The 24,474-nt window shown below is 39.2% G+C and overlaps 1 protein-coding gene and 1 long non-coding RNA gene across 2 annotated transcripts in view; both read left to right on the forward strand.

Moving 5' to 3' along the window:
* Positions 1-24,474, forward strand: part of METTL8 (methyltransferase 8, tRNA N3-cytidine) — a 165,407-nt gene that overhangs the window by 135,355 nt on the left and 5,578 nt on the right. The window lies entirely within an intron of this gene.
* Positions 775-16,429, forward strand: LOC129646308 (uncharacterized). The gene is made up of 3 exons (XR_008711841.1): positions 775-833; positions 3,813-3,943; positions 16,303-16,429. It is a non-coding gene; the product is annotated as an uncharacterized LOC129646308 (long non-coding RNA).

Here is a 24,474-nt window from a genome sequence, read left to right on the forward strand (position 1 = left end):
TTAACTCACCTATTGTACCGTAAGGGTTCAATTAATGCTATGCAATTAATACTAAATAACATATGGGGAAAATGTTTTTACAATTGTGTAACGCTATCCAGCTATGTGAATTCTTAGTTTTTCCATCTTTCCTATGGACTATTTGCCTTTAAAGCCACAGACCATCACAAAATCACACTGCAGAAATCATCACTTTCCTTCTCTTTATCTCCTTAAAAGGAACTTTATTAAAGAAAGACTTTTTGAGTACCTGTGATGCTGGCATGGGGACATGGAAATAAATGAGATTTTCGAGACCTTACTTAGGATCTAACAGTCAACACTTGGATTTCATCAGGGTTCTCACTTTTGGAGGGCTTATCCTTCTGTAGTTTATACTGGTTGTTAACTGTTTAGAAAGAAAGAAAGGAAAACAGCCCTCTCTTTGGCAAGTGGGTTGAGTTTTACTAGCAAGATTTAAAGTTTTTGTCTATAAGACCCCTGGCAATCTCACTTATTCAAGATGAAACAGATGATAGAAAATATTTTTCCTGCAGCTGCCCCAGAGGTAATTGTTGCATCTAGCAACATCCTTTGCAAGAAGAGAAAGCCAGTCATGTTATATACTTTTCCCAGTCAAGTGATCATTATTGTTACAGATGTTTCAGAGGATACAAATATAGGGAAGCAGATATTCCAGGAGATATAGGTCAGTATAAGATGTGATGCCTGCTCTGGAGCAAGAGGTGGAATGCACTTGTTAATTTACTCATTCATTTCTTCAAGAAAAATATGCTTAGAAACCATGACCTTGAAGGAATTGCTCTGAGTACTGCATCAAGTGAGACAACAAGGTAAGAGAACATTTATTGAACACCTGTTATGTACCAGACACTATCACTTTACTTACATCATCTCAATTTATTCTCCCATCAACCTTAAAAAAGAATATTGTAGTCTTTGACCTCAGAGGGTTAACTGGGATTGTGACAGGACAAAGAACAATACACAGTGTGCGAAGCAATGATGCGAAGGAACAGGCCCAGAACTAGTAAGCTCAGTAGGGAGGACATGATTAGCTGTCCTCAGAGAGTAGGGGTGGGCTTCACAGAGGTGGTGATATTCTAGTTTTTAAGGAATAACGAGACATGTGAAAGAGATCACCACTCAGTAGGCAGAGATACAGACAACAGACGGGGATTGATCACACAGACTGTAAGCCCTGCAGGAGCCAGGGAACTCCAGGCTGTCAGAGCACCAAGCCACCCCTCCCTTCCTAAGGTGTCACCTGAGTTGCAGTCTTAACTGAGATAATGACACTGGGACACAGGTTTCTAGCCCAATCCATGGTATGCATGGGGCCTCTTTTATAACCCCTTCTCTGTTTTATGAATAAAGTAGGTCCCTTCTGCCCTATGCTCTATTTTAGAGTCAGGAGCTGATTTTTGTACAAATGCCATGCTAAATCTTGATTTGTTTTATGCTGATGACATTTAGGAATGAGAAGTGGGAAACAAACTGATCCTCTCTATGTCTCACTGTTGGGTCTTGGATAAAGTGGCCTTCTTGAAATGTCTCATGTTTCAGTTGGTAGCCAGTATATTATATAAATTAAATACTGACATGTGGAGTCAGATAGACATAAGTTCAAATCCCAGATCTGCCTCTTATTAGCTGGGTAATAGAGCAGGGAATCTCTTCAACCAAATTTGGATTGTGAGATTGAACTGAATTCTTAGAGGTAGAGACACAGCTCTAAATTTAGAGCCTACCAAAGAAAATTCAGACAGAGCTCCTTTAGCCTTCTACTCTGAATAAACAGGTTTAACTCAGTGATCCCACCTGGAGCATTAAAGTCACAGAAAAAGAGGAAAAGCACCTGTGGTTGCTCTCTAGCCACAGTTTGCTCTCTGTTGCCTAATTGAATACCTAAATACCCAGTCCTCAAGGAAATTGTTATAATTCTTTGCAATTATATTGTATGCAGTCCCCTTGGTCTTGGAGGTCTGTGATTATATTCAGAAAATAGCCTTGATTGAAAGAGCTAAACTCATAAATAGGTAAGAGGATGAAACTTTCAATGTACAATAATAATAGTAGTTATTGTTGTTTAGTCACCCAGTCATGTCCAACTCTTTGGACCCCATGGACTGCAGCATGCCAGGCTTCCCTGTTCTTCACTATCTCTGAAAGTTTCCTCAAACTCATGTCCATTGAGTTAATGATGACATCCAACCATCTAATCCTGTGCTGCCCCCTTCTACTCTTACCTTCAATCTTGCCCAGCATCAGGGTCTTTTCCAATGAGTCAACTCTTCACATCAGGAGGTCAAAGTATTGAAGCTTCAGCATCAGTCCTTCCAATGAATATTCAGGGTTGACTTCCTGTAGGACTGACTGCTTTGATTTCCTTGCAATCCAAGGGACTCTTAAGCATTAATTTTTCGGCACTCAGCATTCTTTACGGTCCAACTCTCACATCCATACATGACTACTGGAAAAACCATAGCTTTGACCAGATGGACTTTTGTCAGCAAAGTAATGTCTCTACTTTTTAACATGCTGTCTATGTTGATCATAGCATTTCTTCCAAGGAGCAAACCTCTTTTAACTTCATGGCTGCAGTCACCTTCTGCAGTGATTTTGGAGCCCAAGAAAAGAAACTCAGTCACTGTTCCCTTTGTTTCCCCATTGATTTTCCATTAAGTGATGAGACCGGATGCCATGATCTTCGTTTTTTTGAATGTTGAGTTTTAAGCCAACTCTTTCACTCTTCCTCTTTCACTTTCATCAAGAGGTTCTTTAGTTCCTTTTCACTTTCTGCCATTAGGATGGTGTTATCTGCATATCTGAGGTTATTGATATTTCTGCCACCAATCTTGATTCCAGCTTGCACTTCATCCAGCCCAGCATTTCACATGATGTACTCTGCATAGATGTTAAATAAGCAGGACAATGTACAGCCTTGACATACTCCTTTCCCAATTTTGAACCATTCCATTGTTTCATGTATAATAGTAGTAATGATAGATTAATTGGTAGATGCTTACTACCAGGCATTATGTTAAGTACTTAATTATGAACTAACTCATTTAATCTTATAGTCATCCTATTAGATGCTATCATTTGTACTTCCCTGGTGGCTCATACGGTAAAAGCGTCTGCCCGCAATGCCAGATACCCGGGTTCGATCCCTGGGTTGGGAAAATCCCCTGGAGAAGGAAATGGCAACCCACTCCAGTATTCTTGCCTGGGAAGTCCCATGGACAGAGGAACCTGGTGGGCTATAGTCCATGGGGTCGCAAAGAGTTGGACACGACTGAGCGACTTCACTTTCACTTTCATGTCTGTTTTAAGATAAGGAAATTGAGACCCAAAAGGGGACAGTGGCTTGCCAGCCTGGCTGAACCAGAATTTACATCCAAGTTGTCTGCTTCAGTGCCACAAACCACTCTCCAGTTCTGTAAGACAACTTCTTTAAAAATAATTATAATAATAATATTGTGTGTGTTCTAATTATAAAAGTAAGTCATGGTAGAATTTTTGAAAATAGCAAAAGGGTAAAGAAGCCAAAATTATTCATATTTTTATCACCCAGGGATAATGTTTATTAATATTTGGGTCTATTTCCTTTTGAAAATTAAATTACATGTATAATTCTCTTTTGAAATAGCATAACACTGCATGTAACTTTTTAGATTTAATGTTAAATTTAAGCATTTCCCATGTTATTAACTATTCTTATAAACAACAGATTTTAATGGCTGCAAATATTCCAATTATCTGGAGGTACCATAATTTACTTTTAAAATCCCATAATGTTGGGCCATTAGGTTGTTTCCAGTATCCCAGAGGCGTCTATGTTGGTTTCTTGAGCCCTGTTCATTTAAGACCTTTCTGAGTTGTTTGAAGAGTGGCAGCTTATCCTCCACTGAAAGGAATGTACCCACATCCCACTCCCCAGGTAAGAACACCTCTGAGCCGTTGAACATGGGTGAGAATTTTGAAGTCTTCTGAGTGTCCAAATTCTTAATGAGAATGCAGAATTTCATTCAATTTAAAAAATACTTTTGTAAAAACAAAAAAATGCCTCTTGTAAAGGAAGTAGAACATACAAATGAGCAAATAGGAAAAAAAAAAATCTAAGTCACACCACTCACCTTGATATTTTTCTTGCCACACACCATACACTATCTTATTACCTACTTGTTTTACTCAATATTCTTTCACAATGCATACGTATGTCATTACAATATACATTTTAAATATCTTACCATTTTATTTGTCAATTATACTTCAACAAAGCTGAAAAAAAAACAGGTACCAAGTGGTAACATATTTCTTCCCAGCCCCTCTCTATCCTCCTGGCTTGATCCCTACAATAATTTTTTGGTTTTTGGCCGCACTGCATAACCTGCAGGATCTTAGTCCTCAATTAGGGATGTAACCCAGGTCCTAGCAGTGAAAGCACCAAGTTCTAACCACCAGACTTCCAGGGAATTCCCTACAATCACTTTTTAACTCATTTGTGTTTACAAAATATAAAGCATTTTTCCTCCTCATTAATTTTGCCACACCTACTGTGAACCAGTTGCTGTACTTTCAGAGAGGTCAAAGTGGGATCCCTACCATCAAGGAGTCTGCTCTCTATGTAGGGAAGCAAAACCCATATTCTTGGAAAAAAACACAAATAACATAAGGCTGTAAAAAATGACACAAGGAAGAGAACAAGATGGCAGAGGAGTAGGCAGACGTGGGGTACATCTCTCTCCATAGATACATCAGGAGTACACCTTCAGACACAGAAGTGCATGCAGAACACCAGCTGAGAGCGGACAGGAGTCCCTGACTGGAAAAAAAGAATATATAGACTCACGCAAAACTCGGTAGGACAAAGGAACTAGGGGGGAAAACAGGAGCATTAGTAGGACTGCACCTGCCCTCCGTGGGTCCGAGTCCCACAGCGGGGCAATTGTCTGAGTCAGAGGAGAAACATTTAAGGCTGAGAGTGAAACAGCTAGTCTGTGGCAGCCTAAATGGAATGAGAATCAGACAGTCCTTGCCACAGCCTGGACAGGGACGTAGATCCTCCGGAAGGTGCAGTAGCTGGGAGCTGGAGTTTAGGGATTGTGGAGCAAGAGCTGCTGTTGACTACAGAGAGACAGATCGAGGAGATGGGAGGAATGAGATTGTGGTGGGAAATGCTGGTGGAGGAAAGTCGGGCAGCCATGGAAGCAAGGTGACAGTGCTGAGCCACGCATAGGTACTGGAGCCATCACCATAGCCTCTCTCTCCCCACATGCCAGTATCGGCAGCTGAAGGACAGGCTGGCCCATCAAACTCCTGATGCACTGAACCACAGAGTAAGATCCCACCCAGGGTGCGCCTTTAAGTGCCTGACGCACCAATCTGCAAAGTAGGACCCCAACCGGGGCGGGGGGGTGCCCTTCTATGTGCCTGATGCGCAGAACAACAGAGAAGGACCCCAGGCAAGGGAGCCCTCTAAGTGCCTGAACCAGCAGAGCTATGGAGAAAGACTGGCCAAAGAGGCCTTCTGATCGCCAGCTACAAGAGCCTCAAAAAAAGACTCTGATAGGGCCATAACTCCTGTGGCTGAGGCAGTCCGTGTCCTTGCACACTTGGCACTGCCAGGGTACCCACAAGTCAAGCAGCTGCGCTACTTTCGTGCTCAACTCTCACTGGGGCAGAGCTGCCACAGGCAAAAAAAAAGTCTTGCATCTATCCATGCAGGTTCACTTTGGTAGTGTCCATCTCTTTGTGACCCTGTAGACTGTGGCCTGCCTGGCTTCTCTTCAGGGAGCGGGGTTCTCTAGGCAAGAACACTGGAGCGTATTGGCCAATACTGGTTGGCATAACCTTCTAGAGCACTATATTTCCTGCTGCCCTAGCCGCCAACCCCCCTGAGTACCTGGTGCTGCCAGAACCCCTGCAACCCAAGCAGCTGCTCCACCTCCACACCTGGCCCTCACAGGGGCAAACCTAAGTCCTCCAGTGCAGCTCCAGGAGCAAACCCCAGTGGACTGCCCACATGCAGAGGTGGAAATAAAACCGCAATTGAAACCCAGGGGTGGTGTGACTAAGGAAGAAGAACCAAAACCTTCCCACCAGCTGTACAAGCTGCAGATTAAACCCACATGCTCAACTAGGCAGACTCTGTTTATGGAATATATAAAAGGACATTGATAGCTCCCACAAAATAAAACACACTAGTTCTGATAGCTACGGACATTGGAGGCAAGAATGCAGAGGAATAGGACCAGATTAGAATCTGAGCTGCCCCCACAACAGGTCTAGAGATCAGCACAGTGTTGGAGGGCGTCCTAGGGAGGTGAGGTGGACTGTGACTCCCAGCGAGGGAAACAACTCTGACAGCAGTGACTCAAGAAAAACATTTATTATTCTTATGTTTTGACTTATTCTCTAGATTCTTCTGGATGTTTTTCTTTTTTCTTTTCCCCTTTTCCCCCCTCTATAGTAGTTGTCAATTTTATTGGCACTATGAAATCTAATTAAGCTTTTGAGCTTTTTTTTCTCAGTCACATTTTTTATTGTTGTTATAAACCTCTGCTATATCTTGTGCTTTTGTAGTTCTGGGGAGTTTCCTTTTTTTTTTTTTTTCTTTTTTCTTTTTTAATTTTAATTTTTTAAACCTATTTTATTTTTCTACATTTATTCCTTTTTTTTTTGCCTTTTCTACTGTTCTTTTCCCCTTGTAGTTAATCTTTAATGTATATAAATCTTCTTCATCTACCTCTATTTAACTTTGCATATCTATTCTTTCTTTCCTTTCTTCTCAACATATTTGTTAGTTTTGTTTTCATTGTTTTATTCCCCACATGGCACCTTGCTTTAGTTTTGTTTTCCACTTTGTCCTTTAATTAGTTTTGTTCTTAACTGATAAATATAATTTTTGATTTCCTTGGTTCACTGGATCAATCTATTGTACTTTATTATTGTTGTACTGTTTTGACTTTCCTCATGGGTGTATATGTATATGTGTATATTCCATTATTTTAATTATTACTTGCCTGATTTTGTAACTGCCATTTGTCTGGAGTTCATCTTTGGTTTCTCATTTTGGGATATTTGTTTTAATATCACTTAATGCCATAAGAAACCACTTGTGGAATCTTCATTTCTGACCAGAGATCAAGCCCTGAGCCTTTGGAGTGGGAGTACTGACTCCAAGACCCTAGACTACCAGAGAACTAACCCTAGGGAGTATCAAATAGTGAGAACTCACACAGAGGAAACCACTTGAATACAAGACCTGGCATCACCCAACCACCACTGGCATCCTGTGCAGGATGCCTCAAGCAACAAACAAAACAAAAACACAAATCCAATCATCAGCAGACAGGATTACCACCTCACTCAGCCTTCCTCATCAGAGGAAAACAAACAAGCAAACAAACAAAAACTTAGCACAAATCTCACCCTATACAAAGCTTACACAAACCACTGGACCAACCTTCGGTTCAGTTCACTTCAGTCGCTCAGTTGTGTCCGACTCTTTGCGACCCCATGAATCGCAGCATGCCAGGCCTCCCTGTCCATCACCAACTCCTGGAGTTCACTCAGACTCACGTCCATCAAGTCAGTGATGCCATCCAGCCATCTCATCCTCTGTCGTCCCTTTCTCCTCCTGCCCCCAATCCCTCCCAGCACCAGAGTCTTTTCCAATGAGTCAACTCTTCGCATGAGGTGGCCAAAGTACTGGACTTTCAGCTTTAGCACCATTCCTTCCAAAGAAATCCCAAGGCTGATCTCCTTCAGAATGGACTGGTTGGATGTCCTTGCAGTCCAAGGGACTCTCAAGAGTCTTCTCCAACACCACAGTTCAACCAACCTTAGGAGGGCAGAAACCAAAAGGAAGAAAGAATTCAACTCTGAAGCCTGGGAAAAGGAGATCTCAAACACAGTAAGTTAAAAAAATAATGAAAAGGCAGAGAAATACTACACAAATGAAGGAACAAGCTAGAAACACAGAAGCCCAAATAAATGAAGAGGAAATAGGCAAGCTCCCTGAAAGAGAATTCAGAATAATGATAGTAAAGTTGATCAAAAACCTTGAAAACAAAATGGAGAAAATGCAAGCATCAATTTAAAAAGACCTAGAAGAATTAAAGAATAAATGTACAGAGACAAACAACCAGTCACTGAAATTAAAAATATTCTAGAAGGAATCAATAACAGCATATCTGAAGCAGAACAAATCAGTGAGCTGGAAGATAAAATGGTGGAAATAACTTCTGAAGAGCAGAATAAGGTAAAAAGTAGGAAAAGAACTGAGGATAGTCTCAGAGACCTCTGGGACAATATCAAATACACCAACACTCAAATTATAGGGGTCCCAGAAGAAGAGAAGAAAAAAGTGTATGAGAAATTTTTTTAAAGAGATTATAGTTGAAAATTTCTCCAACATGGAAAAGGAAATAGTCATTCAAGTCCAAGAGGCACAAAAAGTCCCATACAGGATAAACTCAAGGAGAAACATGCCAAGACACATACTAATCAAACTAACAAAGACTAAACACAAAGAAAGAATATTAAAAGCAGCAAGGGAAAAGCAACAAGTAACATACAAGGGAAACCCCATACACTTAACAGCTGATCTTTCAGTGGAAACTTTGCAGTCCAGAAGGGAATGGCAGGATATATTTAAAATACTGAAAGGGAAAAATCTACAACCAAGATTACTGTGAAATCTTCAAGGATTTCATTCAAAATTGATGGAGAAATAAAAAGCTTTTCAGACAAGCAAAAGTTAAGAGAATTCAGTACCACCAAACCAGCTTTACAACAAAGGTTAAAGGGACTTATATAGTCAAGAAATACAAGAGAAGAACAAAGATCTACAAAGTCTACCCCAAACAATTAAGAAAATGGCAATAGGAACATATATATCAATAATTACTTTAAACGTAAATGAATTAAATGCTCCAACCAAAAGTCACAGACTGACTGAATGGATAAAAAAACAAGACCCATATATATGCTGTCTACAAGAAACCCACTTCAGACCTAAAGACACATAAAGACTGAAAGTGAGAGGAAGGAAAAATATATTCCATGCAAATGGGAAGGAAAAGAAAGCTGGAGTAGCAATCCTCATATCAGACAAAACAGACTTTAAAATAAGATTACAAGAGATAAGGAAGGATACTACATAATGATCTAAGGATCAATCCAAGAGGAAGATACAGCAATTGTAAATACCTATGCACCCAACATAGGAGCACCTCAATACATAAGACAAACACTAACAGACATAAAAGGAGAAATTGACAGTAACACAATAATAGTAGGAGACTTTAACACCCCACTCGCACCAATGGACAGATCATCAAAATAGAAAATTAATAAGGAAACGCAAGTCTTAAATGATACATTAGATAAGATGGATCTCATTGATATCTTCAGGACATTCCATCCAAATGCAGAAGAATACACCTTCTTCTCAAGTGCACATGGAACATTCTCCAGGATACACCACATCTTGGGTCACAAATCAAACCTCAGTAAATTTAAGAAAGTTGAAATCATATCAAGCATCTTCTCCAACCACAATGCTATGAGACTAGATATCAATTACAAGAAAAAAAAAACTGTAAGAAACACAAACATATGGAGATTAAGCAACACATTTCTAAATAACCAATAGGTTACTGAAGAAATTCAAAAGGAAATCAAAAAATTTCTAGAAACAAATGACAAAGAAAACATGACAACTCAAAACCTATGGGATGCAGCAAAAGCAGTTCTAGGAGGGAAGTTTATAGCAATACAATCCTACCTCAAGAAACAAGAAAAAACATTGAATAGACAACCTAACTTTACACCTAAAACAACTGGAAAAGGAACAAAAGCTCCCAAAATTAGTAGAAGGAAAGAAATCATAAAGATCTGAGCAGAAATAAGTGAAAAAGAAATGAAAGAAACAATAGCACAGATTAATAAAACTAAAAGCTGGTTCTTTGAGAAGATAAGCAAAACTGATAAACCCTTAGCCACACTCATCAAGAAAAAAAGAGAAGAATCAAATTAATAAAATTAGAAATGAAAAAGGAGAGATTACAACAGACAGTGTAGAAATACAAAGAATTATAAGAGACTATTATGAACAGCTATATGGCAATAAAATGGATAACCTGGAAGAAATGGACAGATACTTAGAAAAGTTCAATCTTCCAAGACTGAACCAGGAAGAAATAGAAATTATGAACAATCCAATTACAAGCACTGAAATTGAAGCTGTGATCAAAACTCTCTCAAAAAACAAAAGCCCAGGACCAGATGGCTTCACAGGAGAATTCTATCAAACATTTATAGAAGAGCTAATGCCTATCCTTCTAAAACTTTCAAAAAATTGCACAGGAAGGACACTTCCAAACTCATTCTACAAGGCCACCATCACCCTGATACCAAAACCAGACAAAGATAACACACACACACACAAACAAACTACAGGCCAATATCACTGATAAACATAGATGCAAAAATTCTCAACAAAATTTTAGCAAACAGAATTCAGCAACACATCAAAAAGCTCATACACCATGATCAAGTTGGGTTTATTCTAGGAATGCAAGGATTCTTCAATATACACCAATCAGTGTGATACACCATATTAACAAATTGAAAGATAAAAACCATATGATCATTGTAATAGATGCAGAAAAAGCCTTTGACAAAATTCAGCACCTATTTATGATTAAAACTCTTCAAAAAATGGGCATAAAAGGAACCTACCTCAACATGCTGCTGCTGCTGCTAAGTCACTTCAGTCGTGTCCGACTCTGTGCAACCCCATAGACAGCAGCCCACCAGGCTCCTCCATCCCTGGGATTCTCCAGGCAAGAATACTGGAGTGGGTTGCCATTTCCTTCTCAAACATAGTAAAGGCCATATATGATAAGCCTACAGCAAACATAATTCTCAATGGTGAAAAACTGAAAGCAGTCCCCCTAAGATCAGGGAACAGGGCAAGGGTGTCCACTTTCACCACTATTATTCAACATAGTTCTGGAAGTCCTAGCCTCAGCAATAAAAGAAGAAAAATAAATAAAAGGAATCCAGATGGGAAAAGAAGTAAAGCTCTCACTGTTTGGAGATGACAAGATACTGTATATAGAAAACACTAAAGATAGTACCAGAAAATTACTAGAGCTAATCAGTGAATTAGCAAAGTTGCAGGATACAAAATCAATACACAGAAATCACTTGCATTTCTATATGCTAACAATGAAAAACCAGAAAGAGAAATTAAGGAATCAATCCAGTTCACCATTGCAACAAAAATAATTAAATATCTAGGAATAAACTTACCTAAGGAGACAAAAGAACTATACACAGAAAATCATAAGACACTGATGAAAGAAATCAAAGATGACATAAAGAGATGGAGAGATATTCCATGTTCCTGGGTAGGAAGAATCAATATTGTGAAAATGACTATACAGCAAATGCAATCTACAGATTCAATGTGATCCCTATCAAATTACCAATGGCATTTTTCACAGAACTAGAACAAAAAATTTCACAATTCATATGTAAACACAAAAGACCCCGAATAGCCAAAGCAGTCTCAAGAAAAAAGAATGGAGCTGGAGGAATCAACCTTCCTGACTTCAGATTATACTACAAAGCTACAGTCATTAAGACAGTATGGTACTGGCACAAAAACAAAAATGTACAGAAATGGAACAAGATAGAAAGCCCAAAAATAAACCCAGGAATCTATGGGTACCTTATTTTTGACAAAAGAGGCAAGAACATTCAACAGGCAAAGACAGTTCAGTTCAGTTCAGTCGCTCAGTCATGTCTGACTCTTTGCAACCCCATGGACTGCAGCATGCCAAGCCTCCCTGTCCATCACTCCCGGAGTCTACCCAAACCCATGTCCATTGAGTCAGTGATGCCATCTAACCATCTCATCCTCTGTCATCCCCTTCTCCTCCTGTCTTCAGTCTTTCCCAGCATCAGAGTCTTTTCCAGTGAATTAGTTCTTTGCATCAGGTGGCTAAAGTATTGGAGTTTCAACTTCAGCATCAGTCCTTCCAATGAACACCCAGGACTGATCTCCTTTAGGATGGACTGGTTGCATCTCCTTGCAGTCCAAGGGACTCTCAAAAGTCTTCTCCAGCACCACAGTTCAAAAGCATCAATACTTGCCCTCAGCTTTCTTTATAGTCCAACTCTCACATCCATACATGACTACTGGAAAAGCCATAGCCTTGACTAGATGGATCTTTGTTGGCAAAGTAATGTCTCTGATTTTTAATATGCTGTCATAACTTTTTTCCAAGGAGCAAGTGTCTTTTAATTTCATGGCTGCAGTCACCATCTACAGTGATTTTGGAGCCCCCAAAAATAAAGCTGTCACTGTTTCCCCATCTATTTGCCATGAAGTGATGGGACTGGATGCCATGATCTTCGTTTTCTGAATGTTGAGCTTTAAGCCAACTTTTTCACTCTCCTCTTTCACTTTCATCAAGAGGCTCTTTAGTTCTTCTTTGCTTTCTGCCATAAGGGTGGTGTCATCTGCATATCTGAGGTTATTGATATTTCTCCCAGCAATCTTGATTCCAGCTTGTGTTTCCTCCAGCCCATCATTTCTCATGATATACTCTGTATACAAGTTAAGTAAGCAGGGTGACAATATACAGCCTTGATGTACTCCTTTCCCAATTTGGAACCAGTCCGTTGTTCCATGTCCAGTTCTAACTGTTGCTTTCTGACCTGCATACAGATTTCTCAAGAGGCAGGTCAGGTGGTCTGGTGTTCCCATCTCTTGAAGAATTTTCCACACTTTGTTGTGATCCACACAGGCTTTGGCATAGTCAACAAAGGAGAATTAGATGTTTTTCTGGAACTCTTGCTTTTTCGATGATCCAGTGGATGTTGGAAATTTGATCTCTTGTTCCTCTGCCTTTTCTAAATGTAGCTTGAACATCTGGAAGTTCATGCTTCACATCTTTGTTGAAGCCTGGCTTGGAGAATTTTGACTGTTACTTTACTAGCATGTGAGATGAGTGCAATTGTGCAATAGTTAGAACATTCTTTGGCATTGCCTTTCTTTGGGATTGGAATGAAAACTGACCTTTTCCAGTCCTGTGGCCACTGCTGAGTTTTCCAAATTTGCTGACATATTGAGTGAAGCACTTTCACAGCACCACCTTTTAGGATTTGAAATAGCTCAACTGGAATTCCATCATTTCTAACAGCTTTGTTCGTAATGATGCTCCTAAGGACCACTTGACTAAATGGTGCTGGGAAAACTGGACAGCTATGTGTAAAAGAATGAAATTAGAACACTTTCTAACACCATACACAAAGATAAACTCAAAATGGATTAAAAACCTAAATGTAAGACCAGAAACCATAAAAGTCTTAGAGGAAAACATAGGCTGTACACTTAGTGACATAAATCAAAGTAAGATCATCTATGACCCAGCTCCCAGAGTAATGGAAATAAAAACAAAAATAAACAAGCGGGACCTGATTAAACTTAAAAGCTTTTGCACAGCAAAGGAAACTATAGGCAAGGTGAAAGGACACCCCTCAGAGTGGGAGAAAATAATGGCAAATGAAACAACTGACAAAGGATTAATTTCCAAAATATACAAGCAGCTCATACAACTCAATGCCAGAAAAACAAACAACCCGATCAAAAAATAGGAAAACGATCTAAACAGACATTTCTCCAAAGAAGACATACAGATGGCTAACAAACACATGAAAAGATGCTTAACATTGCTCATTATTAGAGAAATACAATTCAAAACCACAATGAGATATCACCTCACACTGGTCAGAATGACGATCATCAAAGTCTACAAACAATAAATGCTAGAGAGGGTGTGGAGAAAAGGGAACATTCTTGCACTGTTGGTGGGAATGTAAATTGATACAGCCACTATGGAAGATGATATGGTGATTCCTTAAAAAACTAGGAATAAAACCACCATACAACCAAGCAATCCCACTCCTAGGCATATACCCTGAGGAAACCAAAATTGATAAAAACACATGTATCCCATTGTTCATTGCAGCACTATTTACAACAGCTAGAACATGGAAGCAACCTAGATGCCCATCGACAGATGAATGGATAAAGAAGTTGTGGTACATGTACACCATGTAATATTACTCAGCCATAAAAAGGAACACATTTGAGTCAATCCTGATGAGGTGAATGAACCTAGAACCTATTATACGGAATGAAGTGAGTCAGAAAGAGAAAGATAAATATCATATTCTAACGTACATATACAGAATCTAGAAAAATGGTACTAAAGAATTTATTTACACAACAGCAGTGGAGAAACAGACATAGAGAATAGACTATGGACATGGGGAGAGGGGAGGAGAGAGTGAGATGTATGAAAAGAGTAACATGGAAACTTACATTACCATATGTAAAATAGATAGCCAACCAGAATTTGCTGTATGACTCAGGAAACTCAAACAGGGGCTCTGTATCAACCTAGAGAGGTGGGATGGGGAGGAAGATGGGAAGGACAAGGAGGGGATATATGTATACCTAAAGCTGATTCATGTTGAGGTTTGACAGAAAACAACAAAATTCTGTAAAGCAGCTATCCTTCAATAAAAGAATAAAAAGAAAAAAAAAGTGACCCAGAGTGGTCTTTCCAATAATGGCATGTGTGAGAATAAGGAAATATCCAGACCATTGTACTAACCCAAATCCTCTATACCATCTTTAGCCCAGCCTATTGAGTCAACTTTTTTTCTCTGTCTCTCCTCCTCTATTTGGTTCAGACAGGGCATAGAGTTAGCTATGCCCATGTAGGATCTCCTTCCTCAAATGTTTGCTACTAACTTTTAAGCAGATACTTCTACCTCACCATCAAGTTGTAGCAGAAACTAAGCCCAAGTTTATTTTAAATGACTATATTCGAAATCAGTAAAAACAAGTGGTAAAAAGAACAAGTGAAGCATAATCATCTTGCTTAGTGATCAGGTTAACACTAAAGGAATGAAGCAAAAATGGTTTATTTTGTAAGCTTTCTGAGGAAAAAAGCAGTTTTAGTTAAAACTTCTGCAGGTCTCCTTATTTTATAGATGCAGGTTATTCCCATAGCATTGCTCTGAACTCACTCTTATTATAAGTGCAAACTGGAATCAAGATTGCCGGGAGAAATATCAATAACCTCAGATATGCAGATGACACCACCCTTTTGGCAGAAAGTGAAGAGGAACTCAAAAGCCTCTTCATGAAAGTGAAAGTGGAGAGTGAAAAAGTTGGCTTAAATCTCAACATTCAGAAAACAAAGATCATGGCATCCGGTCCCACCACTTCATGGGAAATAGATGGAGAAACAGTGTCAGACTTTATTTTTTTGGGCTCCAAAATCACTGCAGATGGTGACTGCAGCCATGAAATTAAAAGACGCTTACTCCTTGGAAGGAAAGTTATGACCAACCTAGATAGCACATTCAAAAGCAGAGACATTACTTTGCCAACAAAGATTCGTCTAGTCAAGGCTATGGTTTTTCCTGTGGTCATGTATGCATGTGAGAGTTGGACTGTGAAGAAGGCTGAGCGCCGAAGAATTGATGCTTTTGAACTGTGGTGTTGGAGAAGACTCTTGAGAGTCCCTTGGACTGCAAGGAGATCCAAGCAATCCATTCTGAAGGAGATCAGCCCTGGGATTTCTTTGGAAGGAATGATGCTAAAGCTGAAACTCGAGTACTTGGGCCACCTCATGCGAAGAGTTGACTCACTGGAAAAGACTCTGATGCTGGGAGGGATTGGGGGCAGGAGGAGAAGGGGACGACAGAGGATGAGATGGCTGGATGGCATCACTGACTCGATGCACGTGAGTCTGAGTGAACTCCAGGAGTTGGTGATGGACAGGGAGGCCTGGCGTGCTGCAATTCATGGGGTCACAAAGAGTCGGACACGACTGAGCGACTGATCTGATCTGATAACCCCACAATATATTTTTTTTAAAAAAATCAGTTGCATTTTATTTTTTATCAAAGTATAGTTGATTTACAATATTATGTGTACAACATAGTGATTTGATATTTTTATAGGTTATACTCCATTTAAAGTTATTGTAAAACAATCACTGTATTTCCCTGTGCTGTACAATGTATACTTGTTGCTTATGTATTTTTAGCATAGTAGTTTGTATCTCTTAATCCCCACATTCAATTATTTTTTAAAGAGATGTTTAAAAATAGAAACCAAAAAAAAAAAAAGAAAAGGTCTTTTACATCTACCCTCACAGTTACCATTTCTGGTGTTCCTCTTTCCTTTGTATAATCCAGGTTTCCATCTGCTGTTATTTTCCTTGTGCCTGAAGGATTTTTTTAAACATTTCTCATAGTGAAGATTTCTTGGTGAAAAGCTTTTCAGTGTTTCTGCACCTGAAGACGTTTTTATTTGGCCTTTAACTCTGAAAGATGCTTTTGCATGGTGTAAAATTCTAGGATGAGAGAGTTTTTGGTTTTGTGTCAGAACATTAAAGACGTTGCTTCACTGGCATCTGACTTGCCTTTTTTCTGACAAGAGTTTGCTGGTTTACTGTAATTCTTATTTTTGTTTACTCTGTATCTTTTTTTTTTTTTTCAGACTTCTAAGGTTTTTTTCTTTTCACTGATTTTGAACAATTTGATTAAGATGATGTGTTTTGGTATACTTCTCTTCTAGTTTCTTGTGTTTGGTTGGGTTTCTTGAGCTTCTTGGATCTGTCGGTTTAGAATTTTCATCAAGATTGGAAATTTTTAAGCCATTATTCTACAAAAAATTTCTATGGTCCTCCCCTCACTTTCTTCTCTGTAACAGACTGAATTGTGTCTCCCTCCTCCCACAAAATTCATATGTTGAAGCTCTAACCCTCTAAATGACTGTATTTTGAGATAGGGTCTTTAGGATGGTTGTTGTTGTTCAGTCGCTCAGTCATGTCTGACTCTTTGCAACCCTGTGGGCTGCATCACACCAGGCTTCCCTGTCCTTTACCATCTTCTGGAGCTTGCTCAAACTCATGTCCATCGAGTTGGTGATGCCACCAACCATCTCATCCTCTGTCATCCCCCTGCCCTTCTGTCTTCAATCTTTCCCAGCATCAGGGTCTTTTCTAATGAGTCAGCTTTTCACATAAGATGGGCAAAGTATTGAACTTCACCTTCAGGGTCAGTCTTTACAATGAATATTCAGGACTAATATCCTTTAGGATTGACCAGTTGGATCTCCTTGCAGTCCAAGGGACTCTCAAGAGTCTTCTCCAACACCACAGTTCAAAAGCATCAATTCTTCAGCTTTCAACTTTCTTTATGGTCCAACTCCCACATCCATACATGACTACTGGAAAAACCATAGCTTTGACTAGATGGACCTTTATCAGCAAAGTAATGTCTCTGCTTTTTAATATGCTGTCTAGGTTTCTCATAGCTTTTCTTCCAAGGAGTAAGCATCTTTTAATTTCATGGCTGAAGTCACTGTCTGCAGTGATTCTGGAGCTCAAGAAAATAAAGTCTGTCACTTTTTCTGTTGTTTCCCTATCTGTTTGCCATAAAGTGATGGAACCAGATGCCATGATCTTCATTTTTTAAATGTTGAGTTTTAAGCCAGGTTTTTCATTCTCCTCTTTCACCTTCATCAAGAGGCTCTTTAGTTCCTCTTCACTTTCTGCCATAAGGGTGGTGTCATCTGCATATCTACTGCTGCTGCTGCTAAGTCACTTCAGTCGTGTCCGACTCTGTGCGACCCCATAGACAGCAGCCCATTGGGCTCCTCTGTCCCTGGGATTCTCTAGGCAAGAACACTGGAATGGGTTGCCATTTCCTTCTCCAATATCTGAGGTTATTGATATTTCTCCTGGCAATCTTGATTTTAGCTTGAGCTTCATCCAGCCCAGCATTTCACATGATGTACTCTGCATATAAGTTAAATAGGCAGGGTGACAATATACAGCCCTGACACTCCTTTCCCAGTTTGAACCAGTCCATTGTTCCATGTCCAGTTCTAACTATTGCTTCTTGACTTGCGTACAGGTTTCTCAGGAGGCAGGTAAGATGGTCTGGTATTCCCAGCTCTTGAAGAATTTTCCAGTTTGTTGTGATCCACACAGTCAAAGGCTTTGGTGTAGTCAGTGAAGTTGAAGTAGATATTTTCCTGAGATTGTCTTGCTTTTTCTATGATCCAACAGATGATGGTGATTTGATGGTAATTTTGGCATGGTAATTAAGGTTAAATGAGGTTATATGAGTGGGGGTCTAATCCAACCTCATGGTGTCCTTATATAAAGAACAAGAGACACCAGAGTTCAGTTTCTTTTCACCCACGTGCACAGAGGAAAGACCAAGTGAGGATACAGTGAAAAGGAAGCTGTGTACAAGCCACAAAGAGAGATCTCATGAGAAACCAGCCCCAAGAGCACTTTGATCTTGGATGTCTTACCTCCAGAACTGTGAGAAAATTAATTTCTGTGGTTTAAGCCACCAAAGCTGTGGTATTTTGTTAGGACAGTTTTAGAAGAACAATATAGTCGTGCAGAAACTTCCCTTATTACCCACCGCATTCACCCCCTACTCCACATCCAGTTTCCCTATTATAAACATCTTACTTTAGTATGGTATATTTATTACAACTAACGAACCAATATCGATATGTTACTATTAGCTATAGTTTATCATTTATTCAGATTTCTTTAGTTTTTCCCTAGTATCATTTTTCTGTTTCATGATCCCATCCAGTACACTAAATTACATTTAGTTGTCATGTCTCCCTCTCCTTGGCCATAACAGTCTCTCAGATTTTCCTTGTTTTTGCTGATCTTGATAGTTTTCAGAAGTATTGATTAGGTATATTGTAGAAGGCCCTCTATGGATTTTATCTGACTTTTTTTTTTCATGATTAGACTATGGTTATCGGTTTGGCCATACCAAAACAATACCTCTCTGAGCATCCCATCTTAATTATTTCCATATCCTATAACCTGATTTTTAAAAATAGATAAAAGATTTGAATGGACATCTTACCAAAGAAGAATACAGAAAATAAGTGCGTGAACAAATGTTCAATACCTTTAGTCATTCAGTTCAGTTCAGTCGCTCAGTCGAATCCAACTCTTTGCGCCCCCATAAACTGCAGCACGCCAGGCCTCCCTGTCCATAGGGAAGTGCAAATTAAAATAGCAATGAAATACCACTACATCAGCACAAAAATGGATAAAATAAAAAGGACCAACAATAACAAATGTTGATAAGGATATGGAGCAACCACAGGGTTTGTACACTGCTGGTGGGAAGCCAAAATGATACATTTACTCTGGAAAACTGGCCATCCTATAAAATTAAGCAAACACTTACCATCAGACCCAGCAATCCACTCCTAGATATTCATGCAAGAGAAATGAATATATATTTCACTGAAAGATTGGTACTTGAATATTCCTAACAACTTTATGAATAATCAAAAACTGGAGACATCCAATTTCTTTTTTCTTTTTTTTTTTCTGGTTGTGCTGGGTCTTCCTTGCTGCATGCAGGCTTTCTCTAGTTGTGGCACTCAGGCTTAGTTGCCCCAAGCCATGCAGGGTCTTAGTTCCCTGACTAGGGATTGAGCCCACATCCCCTGCATTGGAAGACAGATTCTTAATCACTGGACTACAAGGGAAGTCCCTGGAAATACACAGATGTTCATCAGCTTGTGAATGGGTAGACTGTGTGCTATATCCAAATGATGGGATACTGCTCAGCAATAAAAACCAACATACTACTGAATCACACAACAACATGAATGAGTCCCAAAATCATTATGCTAAGCAGAAGAAGGCAGACCATACACTGTGTGATTCCATTTATGTAATAGTCTAGAAAAGTAAAAAGGAGAGTTACTGAAAGGCAATGATGAGTGATTGCCAAAGATAGGGAAAAAATCACAAAGGAGCAAAGGTAAACTTTTGGGTTGATGGAAATTCTCTATGCCATAATTGCGAGGGCAGTTAAACAATTATATGCACTTAAAAGAATTCATTGATCATATACTTAGATTTTGTGACATTTATTGATATCAACTATACCTCAATAATATCATTTTTAAAAAACTTTAAAATTAAGTCATTTTTTGATTGCCCCAATATTTTTCTCCTAGTGGGTACTTGATATTAGAGCCATAGTAACTGCTACTGGAAATTAATAGTAAATAGCATCAATTCATAAACGTTTAACATGGGGCATTTTGAATGACCTAAGTTGCCAACTTCACTTTTTTCAGGATAAATTAAAAATAAGAAAGAGGGGGCGGTTGACATAATGAATTTTGCTTCGACAGAAGGCTGCTTTGGTGTTTTATTTGATCTGAAATGGAAAGGTGACAAATATGGGGATCAGTTTAGTTCCGATGTATCAAATCTCCTTTATTATTCTAGAGCAAATATTAGTGGGTTGAATGAATCTCAAGCTAGACATTTCTCAGGTCTATTTTTAAACTCAAACTGGCTCTTTCCCAGAAAGAAGAGAAACAAAAATTTACTGGCAGTAAAGCCTTTACCTTTTTTCATTGAATTTTCTGAGGAGATTTTTATAAAAAAGAAAAAAAAAAGCCTCTGAAAAATCAGAACAGATGGAACATTATGAGAGCATTGCAGAACAGAATACTTTTCTGAGTACTTAGAAGAAAATAAAGTGCTCAAAGAGACCTTGTCTTTTTAAAACATCAGTTGACTAGAGACAAAGTATCAGATGTAGTAAATATTTGCCTTTCTTTGAAAGCACTGAAAACAATAAAAGCCCAATCACATTAAACTGTTCTCAAGGTTGGTCTGTAAGGCACCAGTCCGAAGGATTTCCATCTGAAAAGTTTGTAGAATCCTTCTTAGCAATAAGATAGTTGAGTGGTGTGGTAAAGCTTGAGAGAGTTGATTAAAATATTGCTCATTAACATTCATGCTTTCTTTGGCCTAACCAGAAAACTAGCCTTTAGATATCAGAAAACTTAAATTTTAAACAGTGCAAACTCCACATGGGGAAAGGGGTAGCTGAGAAAATCCTAGATATGGCAGCCATGTTTTGTATTCACTAAGGTTTCATAGTCTTTGACTAAGGTTTCTACAATCTCATCTTGTAGACAGATGAATAGGTATTAGAGTAAGTTGCATAGTTCTTTGCAGCAGAAAAAGGATATGAGGTGGCCTATACATGGTTGAGGGAGAGTGTGGAGGACTCCAAGTGTTAACTGTGATTTCCAGTTTACCAAGACTCATTCATCACACAGACTTGCTACCAAACCATTGGGGATGAGACAGTGTAATGGAACACGACACAGCAGCCAGTGAAACAGACCAAAAAACTGTCAGTCCCGGGGAAAAGTAATGGAGGGAAGCATCACACATACAGCAGTGACTCTCTGCCAAACAGATAAAGTTGGTTTTTGTTATTTTTTAAAATGTCTCACTTGACAAATCCTTCCTGAGTTTCAAAGGGAAGAGACAAATAAGCTACCATTTTGTTATCAATAAAGGTAGCAGGTATCAAAGGGTTAAATAACATCATAAAAACAAAATTGAGAGGGAATACGGCAAGCTATCATAAGAAAAAAAGAAAGAAAAATAAGTGCAGTAAAAACAATAAAAGCAAAATCTTCCTCAAAGGGAAGCTGGTGGTACATTTTCTTGGCTGAAGATCTAGTGTGAATAAAAGGGAAAAAAATAACATCTTGAAAAGGCCAAATGAAATGGTAAACCAACCTTCAGTACTAATGAGATTATCAAGAGGCCTTTAGATGGGTGATAAGGAGTGCTGGTCTTTTGACACCTGAGGCTGTTGACAAAGCTTAAAGAAATTGGCAAAAGTCTCAAAAATGCTTTCAAAATCACTTCATTGTGATTCTTTTTAGTTCAGGAAAATCAAATATATGCCTATAGCTCTTAGGTGAGTGGGGAGTGAAAAAGATAAATGTAGTGTTGTAACAAATCCAAAATGTTTAGACACCATTGTGTCTGTGTCTTTGAATGTTTGGAATTGCACAATGTTTGCAGAGATGATCTAAAAGTGGATGGTTAGACTGGGCTGCAGATAGCTGCCTGTATGAAAATGGGGATCCTAAGAAACCCAACACAAACTTCTCTGCACATCAGAAACAAGTGTGGTTTAATGAGGCCACCTCCTCTAAGACATACAATTGATATATAGCTTTGATCATTTGAGAAGCATGACTTCTCTAGGGACAGAGTGTGATCAAGAAGCCAGGTCTGTTTCGGGAACTGGATCTAGATGCTGGAATCTCAAGAAGTCTGGAAATTGGACTTTGGCTGTCATGGGAGAAGACTTCTTAAGAATTTCTTTTTCTTCCTGGCTAAAGAGGCACTGAGGATGAAATAGCTTTTTTTCTGCTGCCACTGGATGCACATATCTATCTATTTATATACCTACTGAAAGCTTAAGGTGAATAATGTCAGATTCGTGATCTCTGAAGAAGATTTAGATTTGGAATCAGGAACCAGGCTTGATCACTCAAGAGTTTTTGTGTCAGTTCAGTTCAGTTCAGTCGCTTAGTCATGTCTGACTCTCTGCGACCCCATGGACTGCAGCATGCCAGCCTTCCCTGTCAATCACCAACTCCCGGAGCTTACTCAAACTCATGCCCATAGAGTCAGTAATGCCATCCAACCATCTCATCCTCTGTCGTCCCCTTCTTTGCCTGCCTTCAATCTTTCTCAGCATCAGGGTCTTTTCAAATGAGTCATTTCTTCTCATCAGGTGGCCAAAGTATTGGAGTTTCAGCTTCAGCATCAGTCCTTCCAATGAATATTCAGGACTGATTTTCCTTTAGGATGGACTGGTTTGATCTCCTTGCAGTCCAAGGGACTCTCAAGAGTCTTCTCCAACACCACAGTTCAAAAGCATCAATTATGTGGCTCTCAGCTTTCTTTATAGTCCAACTCTCACATCCATACATGACTACTGGAAAAACCTTAGCTTTGGCTAGATGGACCTTTGTTGGCAAAGTAATGTCTCTGCTTTTTAATGTGCTGCCTAGGTTGGTCATAACTTTTCTACCAAGGAGCAAGCATCTTTTAATTTCATGGCTGCAGTCACCATAAGCAGTGATTTTGGAGCCCAAGAAAGTAAAGTCTATCACTAATTCCATTGTTTCCCCATCTATTTGCCATGATCTTTGTTTTCTGAAGTTGAGTTTTAAGCCAACTTTTTCACTCTCCTCTTTCAATTTCATCAAGAGGCTCTTTAGTTCCTCTTTGCTTTCTGCCATAAGGGTGGTGTCATCTGCATATCTGAGGTTATTGGTATTTCTCCCAGCAATCTTGATTCCAGCTTCTGTTTCTTCCAGGCCAGCATTTCTCATGATGTACTCTGCATATAAGATAAATAAACAGATGACAATATACAACTTTGATGTACTCCTTTCCCGATTTGGAACCTATCTGTTGTTTCATGTCCAGTTCTAACTGTTGCTTCTTGACCTGAGTACAGGTTTCTCAGGAGGCAGGTCAGGTTGTCTGGTATTCCCATCTCTTTCAGAATTTTCCACAGTTCATTGTGATCCGCACAGTCAAAGGCTTTGGCATAGTCAATAAAGCAGAAGTAGATGTTTTTCTGAAACTCTCTTGCTTTTTTGATGATCCAACAGATGTTGGCAATTTGATCTCTGGTTCATCTGCCTTTTCTAAATCTAGCTTGAACATCTGGAAGTTCATGGTTCACATTCTGTGGAAACCTGGCCTGCAGAATTTGAGCATTACTTCGCTAGCGTGTGAGATGAGTGCAACTGTGCGGTAGTTTGAGCATTCTTTGGCATTGTCTTTCTTTGAGATTGGAATGAAAACTGACCTTTTCCAATCCTGTGGCCCCTGCTGAGTTTTCCAAATTTCCTGGCACGCCGAGTGCAGCACTTTCACAGCATCATCTTTTAGGGTTTGAAATAGCTCAAATGGAATTCCATCACCTCCACTAGCTTTGTTTGTAGTGATGCTTCCTAAGGCCCACTTGACTTCGCATCCCAGGATGTCTGGCTCTAGATGAGTGATCACACCATCGTGGTTATCTGGGTCATGAAGATCTTTTTTGTACAGTTCTTCTGTATATTCTTGCCACCGCTTCTTATTATCTTCTGCTTCTGTTAGGGTCATACTATTTCTTTCCTTTATTGTGCCCATCTTTGCATGAAGTGTTTCCTTGGCATCTCTAATTTTCTTGAAGAGATCTCTAGTCTTTTCTATTCTATTCTTTTCCTCTATTTCTTTGCATTGATCACTGAGGAAGGCTTTCTTATCTCTCCTTGTTATTCTTTGGAACTCTGCATTCAAATGGCTCTATCTTTCTTTTTCTCCTTTGCCTTTTGAATCTTTTCTTTTTTCAGCTATTTGTAAGGCCTCCTCAGACAAGCATTTTGCCTTTTTGCATTTCCTTTTCTTGGGGATGGTCTTGATCTCTGCCTCTGTACAATGTCACAAACCTCTGTCCATAGTTCTACAGACACTC

The sequence above is a fragment of the Bubalus kerabau genome, chromosome 3 (assembly GCF_029407905.1).
Source record: "Bubalus kerabau isolate K-KA32 ecotype Philippines breed swamp buffalo chromosome 3, PCC_UOA_SB_1v2, whole genome shotgun sequence".
NCBI classification, from domain to species: Eukaryota; Metazoa; Chordata; class Mammalia; order Artiodactyla; family Bovidae; genus Bubalus; species Bubalus kerabau.